The following is a 12822-nucleotide window of genomic DNA, read 5'->3' as shown; positions in this document are numbered from 1 at the left end:
TTTACCTCCAGAGTATCATACCCCCTTATTGTCCTACCCAGAACAGTTGCATGAACTAGAAGAATTAAATCAACTAAGTAAATTAATTCACATCTCTTCTCTGCTCAAAACCTCTAAGAGCTTCTAAAACTATTAGAAGGTATCTTTCATTTTTTTAAATCATAGCCTGTAAGGCTCCAAGTCAGCACTTTGAACACTACTTACAGAGAAGGACCAGTCCTCCTCAGCAGCCCTTTGTAGGTCAATATCATATCTCCACAATATGGAACTTACCAGGAAATTCAACAACACCTGTGCTTGACCATATTCTGTTCAATGTGGTGAGTCCACCAATCACTGCTCAAATGTTGTGTAATGTCAAGTTGCTATAAAAGTCTCCTAATGCTTGCTTTCAATTTTATAGAATGGAAAGCTGGTAGTTCAGAGATGGGAGTAGACTGAAGACCACACTTTGATTAGTAGTGCTCTCATAATCTGATTCCTATCCATTTCTTCCCTCCTGCTCTTCCCATTGACACTTTCTCAACAGCAAATCTTTCATTGCTGCTCTCTTCATAACACACTGTGTTGGTTGATTTTCTATTGCTATATAACAAGCTACCACTATTTTAGGGGCTTAAAACAACACACATTTATTATCTCTGGAGTCAGGAGTCCAGGCAAGGCTTTTATCTAGGTCCTCTGCTTAGGATCTCCTGAGGCTGAAATCAGGTTCTCATCTGGACTTTGAGATCTTCTTCCAAACTCATGTGGTTATTGGCAGAAATCAGCTCTGTGAAACCTGCAACTCTTACAGGCACCCCATAGTCCTTTGTTAGATGGCCCTCTCCATAGACAGATTCAATATAGAAGCTTGCTTCTCCAAAATTGGCAAGGAACAGTCTCTCACTCCAGTCTGTTAAAGTGGAGTCTTATGTAACAGCACAAATATGGGAATTAGATCTATCATATAACTTTGTCATAAACTTTGTCATGTAACTTAATCAAGAAGTGACATCCCACAACCTTTGCCATATCCATTAGTTGGAAGCTAGTCACAGGTCCAATGTATACTCAACAGGTGGGGATTACACAGTCATGAACATGAGAAGTAGGGAATCACAGGTCACCTTAGGGTCTATCTGATGCACACTGAGCTGGTCTCAAGGTCTTTATACTTGCTTTTTTCCCTCCCTAAAGACTCTGTGTCTCATTTTATTCAGATCTCAGCTCAGATATCGCATTCTCAGAGTCATTCCTGAACGCTGTTTCCTGAAACAGCCACCTGTCAGCATCACAGTCTTTCCCAGTCCCTTATTCTATTTTTCTTCAGATCATGGGTCATTCTCTGACATTAAATGAAAATTTGTTCAAAATCTATCTTCCAATTAGAACATAAGTTGTTTTCTATTCTCTAAAAAAAATAAATAAATAAATAACCCATCGTATAAGTACATGCTCAAATTTATTTGTTGAATAAGTCAGTGAAAAGTTTTCATTTGCAGCAATGGTCACCAAAGCCTTTTTAATTTGATCCACACATTTCACACTACATTATAAATAATGCAAGCGGCTATTAATGTTTAATCTTTTTGCTGTTGCAAGGTTTCAAATAGAAACATGATAGAATAGATAGAGCACAGACTTTGGAATAGTACAGACTGAAATCAGATTCAGACTATTACTAACTTTGTAATCTAAGAGGTTAACTTCTCTGAATTTCAATCATAAGACCAGAGACCCCCCTACTCACTGGGGTGGCTTTTGGCTAGTCTCTCGGGCTTCTGTAGGCAGAGTGGCCTCATTTATAAAAAGGGGGTACTAATATTGAATTATCCCAGGTAGGTGACTGTGAGGTTAAAGGAGTGAATGCATAAAAAGCACCTTGCTTGGAGAAGGGCACATTATTGCATTCAGTACAAGTTAGCTTTTATTAGTATTATTTTATAAATATTGATTAATATAAATTATTATAGTATTAATGACCATATAATTCTGTTATACACAGTATATTAAATATTTACTATTTATATTTTTATTTAGACTTGGCAGAAAGCTAAATATAATAATAATATTAGTGATAACTGGCTTTTGTGAGCAAATTTTATTACAGACTAGAGGCCCGGTGCATGAAGATTCGTGCAAGAATAGGCCTTCCTTCCCCTGGCTGCTGGCACTGCCTTCGCTCTGGCCAGAGCCGCCTTTCTGCCTTTGCTCCTGACCAGAGCCGCCTTCTGCCTTCGCAGCCATCGCCATCTTTGTTGTGTCAAATTGCCGCCATCTTTGTTGCAAAGTGAAAGTGAATTTGCATATTCTGTCTTTATTAGCTAGGATTCTAAACAACTCTTTATAACATATGATCAAGAAGCAGGTGCTGACATTGCACATGGAGCTACTAGGGGGTTACGATGAAGAAAACATACACAAATCACTATCTACAAGTTTCATACTACGAGGAGTTACTATTCAATGGGCATGAGTTTCAGTCATGAAAGATGAAAAAGTCCCAGAGTTCTGCTGTATAGAGATCTGCTTATAGTTAGCAATACTGTGCAGTGCACTTAAAAACTGAAGAGGTTAGACCTCATATGTTTTTACCACATTTTTTTAAAAGCATGCAAATATATTTTTTAAGATTTCACTCATTGCATCCCACAAATGATGCATTTCTATGTAAGGATGGGTTAAACAACAAGTTAAAAGAATCTTTTTTGTTCTTAAGCTACAGGAAGTACTCATAATATGATGATTAAGAAGAAATATTTTCCCATTCCTTAACATGTAATTATATATAGTCCATAAACTTTCCTATTATAACCTAAAATAAGAAGTAATTAAAAATCTAATATTCTGACAAAGAAGGAATGCAAATATACTTTGTTACAGCTCCGAATTTAGAAATATATGCAAGTTTTACATATTACAAAGTAAAATTAAATAGGAATGTAAAAAAAGCAACGTTTAAAAATTGAAAATAGAACTCTAATATAAATATGGTGACTTATTTATAGAGGAAAATTTATTTAAAGTTATTTTGAATATAATGATTTTATTATTTATCCATAGTATAATATATTGTAAGAATAAGTAGGTCTGTTAAGTAAGCTTAAACAACTTTCAATAGTCTACTGTTTCTATTAATATTAATACTATTATATTGAGACTATATGTGTATATATATGTATACATTCACTACAAAAATTCAAAAAATATTAATAGAATCAATGGTCTCAGTATACAAAAGAGAAATACAAATATAAAATAAAATACTATAAATAAAAGTGACATGTTAACCCTAAGTTTGAAATTATGAGTGTAAACTCAGTTTTATTTTTATTTTGTTTATTTATTTTATTTCATTTCCATTTATCCCCCATGCCCTCTTCCACTTCCACCAACCCCCGCTATTCCAACAATCACCACAAAGTTATCTGTGTCCATGAATTCTTTCTCCTTATTTTTCATTTTTGCTGAATCCCTATATTTTGTTGTTTTTAAAATATGTTCCTCCTAGCTCTGCCTGCTGAAAAAGCCTAGCAGCCATGAGAACCCAAGAGCAATAAGAACCGCTAATATACACACTGTGTTCTCTGTATATACTCCATTGCAAAGAACCAGCAATTTTAAGTCTCAAGCAGAAAATATCCAAGATGAGTCTGAGACTTCTTGTACAAAATTCTATCGCCTCATACCTGCCATAAATCAACAAACAACATGTGCTGGTGAGGATGTGGAGAAAGGGAACCCTAGTGCACTGCTGGTGGGAATGCAGCCTGGTACAGCCATTCTGGAAAACAGTATGGAGTTTCCTCAAAAAATTAAAAATTAGCCTGGCTAGCATGGATCAGTGGTTGAGAGTTAACCTATGAATCAGGAGAATACAGTTTGATTCCCAGTCAGAGCACATGCCCGGGTTTCAGGTTCGATCTCCAGTGTGTGGCATGTAGCAGGAGGCAGCTGATCAATGATTCGGTCTCATAGTTGATATTTCTCTCCATTCTCTCTCTCTCTCTCTCTCTCTCTCTCTCTCTCTCTCTCTCTCTCTCTCTCTCCCTCCCTCTTTGAAATCAATACAAATATATATATTTCTTAAAATTTATAAATCAAACTGTCGTTTGACCCAGTAATCACAGTTCTAAGAATACTGAAACACAAATCAGAAAGAATGTTTGCACACCTATGTTCATAGTGGTGCAATTTGCAATAGCTAAGATCTAGAAACAGCCCAAGTGTCCATCAGTAGATGAATGGATAAAAAAGCTGTGGTACATTTATACCATGGAATGCAGTAGTAAAAGAGAAGGATCTCTTACCCTTTGAGACAGCATGAGGGGCCTGAAGAGTACCATGCTAAGTGAAATAAGGCAGTCAGAGAAAGGTAAGTATCACATGATCTCACTTATATGTGGAATCTAATTAACAAAATAAACTGAAGAACAAAACAGGTCCAGAGGCATGGAAGCATGGCAGGGACTGATGGATCTCAGAGAGAGAGGGGGAGATGGTAGTGATTAATCAAATAACATATGCATAATCCATGGACATAGACAATAATGGGGAGAAAGCCTGAGGTGGGGTGGGAACCGATTTGTGGAGGGCAACAGAGGAAAATGGAAGACATCTGTAATACTCTCAACAATAAAGGTAAATTAAAAAAACACACAAAAAAACTAATAGGTCATTTCAAAACATTCTAGAAAAAGCATAAAGTGTCTCTAGTGTGCCATAAGTGAGAAATTTAGGCATATATTAGCAATAACAATAGTAGTAGCAATAATAATATTAAGAAAACTAATAAATACAAATAATTATTAAAACACACTGAATATATTGGCATCCATTGTGTTATTTAGAAAAATTACAGGAAGAAAGGAAGTTAGGGAGGGGAAGAATAAGGGAGGGAATAAACTCATTGAGAACCATTAAAATTTACTAGAACATCAATGTCTCTCTCTAAAAATAATAATTTTAAAGGAAACAATTCCTTCTGCATTTTTCTGTCGGAACTATATTTTGATGTCGCCAAATAGCTTTTGTTAAAGAGTTACCTTTTGGTAGAGAAACCTGAGCTAATAAATTAAAAAAGTTAAATAGAATTTTAAAATCACTATCTGGTGCCCTCAAAACAAGTAATTAATTTAGGCAATCATTATCAATGGTTGAAACCATTAGATGAAAATTTTATAGTGGAATCTTCAGGCAATCATCACCTGAATACTGATCATGGTACCCTCACTGAAAGTGAGATAAGTAGACATGTATGCATCTTTTTAAATATATATATATATACATAGATATATATATATATATATATATATATATATATATTGATTTTAGAGAGGAAGGAAGAGGGAGAGAGAGAGATAGAAATATCAATGATGAGAGAGAATCATTGCTCAACTGCCTCCTGTACATCCCACACTGGAGATCTAGCCGGCAACCCTGGTATGTGCCCTGACTGGAAATTAAACCATGACCTCCTAGTTCATAGGTTGATGCTCAACCACTGATCCACCACAGCCAATCAAGATATGTATGTTTCTTGATGTGATCTGTCAATTATGAACTATTCTTTTAAAACAAAACAAAACACAAATCTTCTCAAGTTTCCAGTGCTAACTTGCATTCTAAGAGACATCTCTTTTGAAGTTGCCTGCAAGTCAGACTTTAGAATGAGGAATAAAATTGAATTGTTTATTAAAGGTGCAATTGAGGGAACAATTAAATAATGGCCTGAAGTCAAGTTAGAGAAGACACTGTAGAGCAGGGGACACAGGGGAAGCAAAAAGACTAGGACTGGCAGGGCAGAGAGTGAAATACCTGCAGAAGTCAGGACTCAGAGGGCTGGTTGAGGAAGGGAGCTGTGGCTAGAAAGATGGCTACGGACCTAATAGCCATGTTTTTTCTCAGGACATCCCAACCCCCTCACTTTTTTTTTTTAAATCAGAAGAAATGTTCAGCCAGACATATTAGAAGAAGGTGGTCAGTGTACACAAAATCCTTTTGACCTATATTCAACATGGATTATAAATGCTGTGGTAAAATATCAATAGATAACACTTCCTGGAAATAATTATTTTCCCAGTTGTGTTGTTGAATACTGGGTCTATATACTGGGTCTCTGTTTTTATCCTGGAATTTTAAGGGAATACGAAGCACTAGGTGGATTTATAAGGAGTCCCTTCAAAATGCCACCTGAGCCCCTTGGCAAGCACAATGCTACTTGTGTTGCCAAGTCTGGATGTAGCAGGTAAGGGACTCACATCAAGTGCTGTTGCCAAGCCCCTTGGAAGTTTTCAAGCTGTCTTTGGCATCTGTTCCATGCATGCTCCACTGGCAGTCAGGGGGTGAGGGATTTTGAAGATACTATTAACATTTTTCATCAATTAGGAAATGTGTGATCAAATAATTGTCCTAAACTATTCAAGATGGCTCACCTCAAAGAGCTGAAACAAAGCAATGGATGGATGGCTATACTTCACCAGAGTTTACTTATGGTATGATGCTAACGGAAATATCTTAATTATGAAAGATTCCTGGGGGTTTGTTTCTCCACATGGCTTGAAAAAATCTGCTAATATGAACATCCTTTAACCAATATAGGCTCCAGGCAAAATGAGCCATTCTATTTTCTCCACAGATACCCTAGATGCCCTACGTCAGTCCCTGTAATGTTGCTCTTTCCTCCAGAGGGGAAGCCCCTTCCTCCCTTCTCTGTTTTTCTAAATCAGTGATTCTCAACCTTCCTAATGATGTGACCCTTTAATACAGTTCCTCATGTTGTGGTGACCCCCAACCATAAAATTATTTTCGTTGCTACTTCACAACTGTAATTTTGCTACTGTTATGAATCGTAATGTAAATATCTGATATGCAGGATGCATTTTCATTGTTACAAATTGAACATAATTAAAGCATAGTGATTAATCACAAAAACAATACGTAATTATATATGTGTTTTCCGATGGTCTTAGGCGACCCCTGTGAAAGGGTCGTTCGACCCCCAAAGGGGTCGCGACCTACAGGTTGAGAACCGCTGTTCTAACTGTTATTTGTTTCCTCCACACCAGGATTAATTCCTGATTTTGCCATTAACAGTTGAGTGATGGTGGGCAAATCCCTTAACCTTTTTAGAGCCCAACTTCCTCATCTGTGAAATGGAGATGATGACTGTACCTAACACGTAGGAGCATTGTAACACTTAACAGAGATAATACCCTTGAAGCACTTTGTACATAATAAACGCTTAATAATCAATCGACACCTAATAATCTGCCATAAATTTTATGATATTAATAGCCTCCTCTATTGCCATCACTGTCATAGAATCATTTCTGATTCTCTACATAGAAGTTATCTTCTGTCTGCTTTGATTCCCCACTGCAATGTATCTGCACCCTTTTATGGAGTGCACTATTTCTTACCTTAGGTGTCCGTTAGTGTACATATGTTCTGCCCCCCCAACAAATTCTTCAGGTAAGTGTACATAAGTGTTTCACCTGAATGGGAAACTAACTACTTTAAAATTTTGAACGTGATAAGAGAATGACATGTCCATGTAAGTTAGAAGATCTCAGTGGGACCACCAAATACTCTTACTTAGAAAGTCCTCATGGTCTCCAGACCCACCTCCTTGACTTCAAGCCTGTTCCCTCTGGCCACACTCTCTAGGCAGAGTGATTATTCTAAGGCACAGATCAGATGGGGTTACCCTCTTATTTTATTTCCATCAATGGCATTCTATAGTCTGTCCAATCTTCAGCATTGCCATAAAGAAAACCTCCTAATCTTCTGACTCCTCCCTCTCTTCCAGCCTCATCTCTCACCACTATCTTCACTTCATACAATATGTAGTACCCACACTGGTCCACTTGAAATATGATATTTTTCATACTCTCTTTTTCCCCTGTCCGGTGCACCTTTCTTTTTATCTGGAATAAATGCCTTCCCCTTTGCACTGTCATCCAGCTTACTGTGCTTCATCCTTATGACCCAGTTTAAATGTAACCATGCCATCCACATCAGAAAGCTTTCCAGTCCCTCTCTATTTCAATTGTTTACTGTCCTCTATGTTGCCTTGTCACTTTGTGTGTATCTCTACCATAACACTTCAAGCAGAGAATTAAAATTTATTGTCTTACCTATAGGTTTCAATCGCAGATTGTGAAATTCTTGGGTGTAAAAGCTCATAACCATCTTATTCATCCTGGGCACTCCCTTCTAAGAATTTCCAGTCTTCCAATGACCAAGAATCTACCTCACTGCCTTCTGTCCTCATATCTACCACTCCCTGCCTCACTTTTAGTTATAACAAATTGTATAAAGTCTCCTGTAGATATCAACCTATGTAATGTTTTCATGCATTTTTGCATGTAGTCACTATTTCTATAAATCCATTACAACTTTATTTTCTTAATAAACACTTACATTTTATCTCAGGGACTGTTTATTCTAGAAAGTTTTTATGACTCCTCAATTTGGGTTAAGTACCCTTCTATGTTCTTTGACACATATAACCTGTAAGTCTTCAGCTTCCCTCATGAGTAGATTTTTCCCCAAGAAAAAGCTACTGACTTCTTAGTGTCCATCTGGTAGCCTTCTAGACCATTGTGCCTCAACCTTGGCATCATTGATGATTTAGACCAGGTTAGTCTTTGTTTGAAGACTGTCCTGTGTACTATCATACATTTAGTAGCTTCCATAACCTCTATACACTAAATACCTGGAGTATGTGCCCCTTCTCTTACAGTGACCCCAAAATAAAATGTCTCTCAATATTAAACATTGAAAAGTATCACCTATAGGGCAAAATCATCATCCGTGGTTGATATCACTGCTCTAGACCTTAAGATTAGAATATAGAGTTCCTCTATTTTCTCACAGTGAGAGATGGGTATTTAATCTATTGAAGACTGTGTGTGTGTGTGTGTGTGTGTGTGTGTGCGCGCGCGCGCACTCGCATGTGTGGCATTATTGCTGATAAAAGACACATGATTAGAACCTAGAAAATAATCCTATTTTCCATTAGGCTCATACTCTTTTATTTAAATAGGTTTTCTAGATTTAAAAAAGCAATGCTTTTCTATTTACTGACATATACACAAGGCAAGAACCAAAGACTATCATAACATAGTCCTTATATAAGTAATAGGCAGAAAGCACCAAGGATTAGTTAAGTGTAAGATCACCCTAAAATTTTTGCCAAAGAGTTAAGGCAGTGGTAAATATCTATTCAATTAATGCTATTTTACAATTATATCAATAGTGTCAATTACATCAAACTTATTTATTTTTTAATCCTAAATCACAATGTAAATTATGCTTACTTCCTTGATTATAGGTTATAGTTTTTAGGTTATAGAAACTAGTTCACCATCAATTTTTAAATTTAACTCAATATAGCTGCATTGTATGCAATCTGCCAGATATTATGAATCTTCTTCTGTGTGCTTAAATCTTTGATACATTTTTAGGATCTTGCTCAAGCTACTTACATTCTGGTGTATTGTTTGAGATCCAACAACGTGTTTGTAGAGCCTTCTCAGGGGTGGAGCCCATGTGTTTGTAGAGGCTTCTCAGGGGAAGTAATGCAGATAGTTGGTTTTGAAGACTGAGTAGGAATCTTTCAAGTAGACAAAACAATGAGAATGTACCAAAGGATAGCACCAGAATGCAAATCAAGGCATGGCTTCCTTCCTAAAAATACTGTCTTGCTACAAGAAACTCAGCAACGTAGATGATTGAGATTTGGCACAAGCCTCTTACTGTTTTACAAACATTCTGTAGACCAGAAGAGGTCCATTGACCATGCTTTTAGTAACTCTGTTGTAGGCACAAAGAGCAACATACATAGACCTGAATCAGAATATTGTTTTAGTGAGCATATTTCATCAGAATTATTGAACATCTAAACTAGGGCATAACATTGAGTATAATGAGTGTAGGGAAGAAATTAGAGGGGGAAAAACAAAAACAAAAAAACAACAACTTTCCTTCCTATAGTGAATTGGGTCTATATCAGCCGTGGGCCAACTACGGCCCGCGGGCCGGATCCAGCCCGTTTGAAATGAATAAAACTAAAAAAAAAAGACCGTACCCTTTTATGTAATGATGTTTACTTTGAATTTATATTAGTTCACACAAACACTCCATCCATGCTTTTGTTCCGGCCCTCCGGTCCAGTTTAAGAACCCATTGTGGCCCTCGAGTCAAAAAGTTTGCCCACCCCTGGTATATCCTAGTATTTTCTTAGAAGTTAATAGTTGAATAATGTAAACTCTCCAAACTATCTGCACAACTTTTCTGTAAACTTAAAACTATCCTAAAATAAAATGTTTATTTAAAAAAGGACAAGCCCTGACTCGTGTTGCTCAGTTGACTGAGTGTCATCCTATGCACCAGAAGGTCACTGGTTCGATTCCCGGTCAGGCACATGCCCAGGTTGCTGGCCCAATCACCAGTAGGACTGAATGCAAGAGGAGGCTGATCAATGTTTCTCTCTCACATCAATGTATCTCTCTTTCCCTTTCTCTTCCTCTCTCTCTAAAAAAATCAATAAAAAATACTTTAATAAAAGAAAAAAAAGTCATGAAAATTAAAAATAGCCTGAACAATGAGAATAGTGATTAATAAAAGCCAGAAGGGAATTATAGGGCAGGCAGGGCACTGAAATATTGGAAGGGGATTGAATTCCCTGTTTTTGCAATTATAGATCCCTATCCTTAGCCCCTCTGTGATCCCTTTCTGACCATATGTGCCCTTGCTCTCACTTCCTCCTATTACTAATTAGGCTGTTTTATGTGAATTTCAGCATGTAATATTTTATACTTAATAACCCTGCATCAGAAGAAGTGGGAAGTCAAAGAGGCTGGAATTTATTGCCAGGTGCTCTGGAAAGCATCTGGGGCATTTATAGCGAACCCACAACATTTCTCAATACCCTGAGGAATCTACAATCCACACTTTCAGGAATCCAATAAGTTTCAGCTGAGAATCCCATAAATACCACAGGGCAAGGGCCATGCCCTGATCAAGCTCATTCCCTGGATATTCAGGTGACAGGAAGTTGACATGGGGGATGGGGGGGCATAATTGGCCTTTGCATTTAGCACCTTGTTAACATAAATTGAGGAAATTCACACCTCTAATCTGTTGTTGCTAATGTCAGCCTGCTAGAATCTGAACTCAATAAGATGAGGTTGGTTTGCTAGAAAAGCTTTTTTTTTTTTTCCAACAAGAGGAAAGAAATCTAAATATTTCATCTGAGACACATGGGTCCTGACATGGGAGGTATTTTAAACCTGTGGGAGTTTCCAAAGCTAAAAGTTAAAATCATAAAATCACTAAGGTTGTTACTAAGAGTCTCTATGATTTCTGTCTTTTTAAAAATGTTATTGATTTTTTAGAGAGAGAGAGAAAAGGCAATGGAGAGATGGAAACATCAATGACAGAGAATAATTGATCAGTTGCCTCCTGCACACCCCATACTGGGGATCAAGCCTGCTACTCAGGCATGTGCCTTGACCAGGAATCAAACCATGACTACCTGGTTCATTGGTAGATGCTCAACCACTGAGCAACACCATCTGGGCAGTTTTCTGTCTTTTTAAGAAGTCACTTTATACTCTTTTCTTGTGCCTTATACTAAAGCCAAACTGGTTGATATGATGCATGCAAACACAGCCCCTGCTTTGCCTTTCTCTTTTATGTACAATGTACCCATCACCTCAAGTACCATTTCCTCTTGTCATCAGAAGTCCAAATCCTACTATTCCTTAAAAATCCTACTCAAATTCACCCTCTTTTAAAAAATAGCCAAGGGGGTTAAACTCCCATTTCTCCTTGAAGCATTCTTGATTCTTTCAAATATCACTCTTTATTTCCATGTGATGGTTACTTTTTAATATAACACAATTTGACACCTACAATTTGTCATTTCTTTTTCCTTGGCAAAATAACATGCTTCTTGCAGACAGCTACCTCAAATTTCTCAATTCTCACAGTGCCCAGGGTAGTGCTAGTGTTGGTGACAGCATTCCCAGAAAGTCACCTTTGTCAAGCTTCTTGTTGGGGGCATTAGGAGAGCAACTAGAAATGATGCTTATTTATGCCAGACATAAGCCTGTCTTTACAGGTGCCAGAGCTTGGGCCTTTATAAAGGCAAGGGAAATGCCATCTCAAAAGAAATGAACAAGGACTTGAGGATTAATACAGCAGAATAAGGCTGAGTAACAGAATTCCTCTCTACCAGCTTAGAATCTAAAGAAATGAATACAAAAATCTAGATAGTCGAAATAAAGAAAAAATTACCAACAGCAACCATACATGAAAAAGAAAACCAACCAATGCTTCAGAAATTAGAGGTTGTGGAATGAAACGGAAATTTCTGTTACAGCTTAGTGCCTTTACATCTCTGCAGAGCTGTTCATCTTAACACAAATATAGGTCTTGAGCCTTTTCACTATTAACCCAATGTTTTGAAGAAAGCAAACCAAGTTGATATCCTTCAAGTCCCTTTGTTCTTACGGGTAGTGCGGGTAGTGCATATGGTTAGCGGTTGAATAGTGGGTATGGGGGATGGAACACATACCCACTGGTAAGAGAAGGAAACTTGAGACTCCAGAGTTACTCCGAGTTGGGGGATAATACAAAGCAGGATGGTAACTGTGCCATGAGAACAGATTATACTTTACAACTGGGAGAAATGAAACTTGATAAAGGACACTCAACCAAACATTAACCAAAAAGAAAGAGCTGATAGTGTATAAATACTGCACACTCCTATTTCCGACACCCCCTCCTCTCCATGGCACCCAGCTACAGAGGAATGGACAGAACTCAAAT

The sequence above is a fragment of the Myotis yumanensis genome, unplaced genomic scaffold (assembly GCF_028538775.1).
Source record: "Myotis yumanensis isolate MYYU_CA2020_CCGP unplaced genomic scaffold, mMyoYum1.0.hap1 SCAF_1, whole genome shotgun sequence".
Taxonomy (NCBI): Eukaryota; Metazoa; Chordata; class Mammalia; order Chiroptera; family Vespertilionidae; genus Myotis; species Myotis yumanensis.
The sequence above is the reverse complement of the archived record's forward strand: the minus strand, read 5'-3'. Positions refer to the sequence as shown.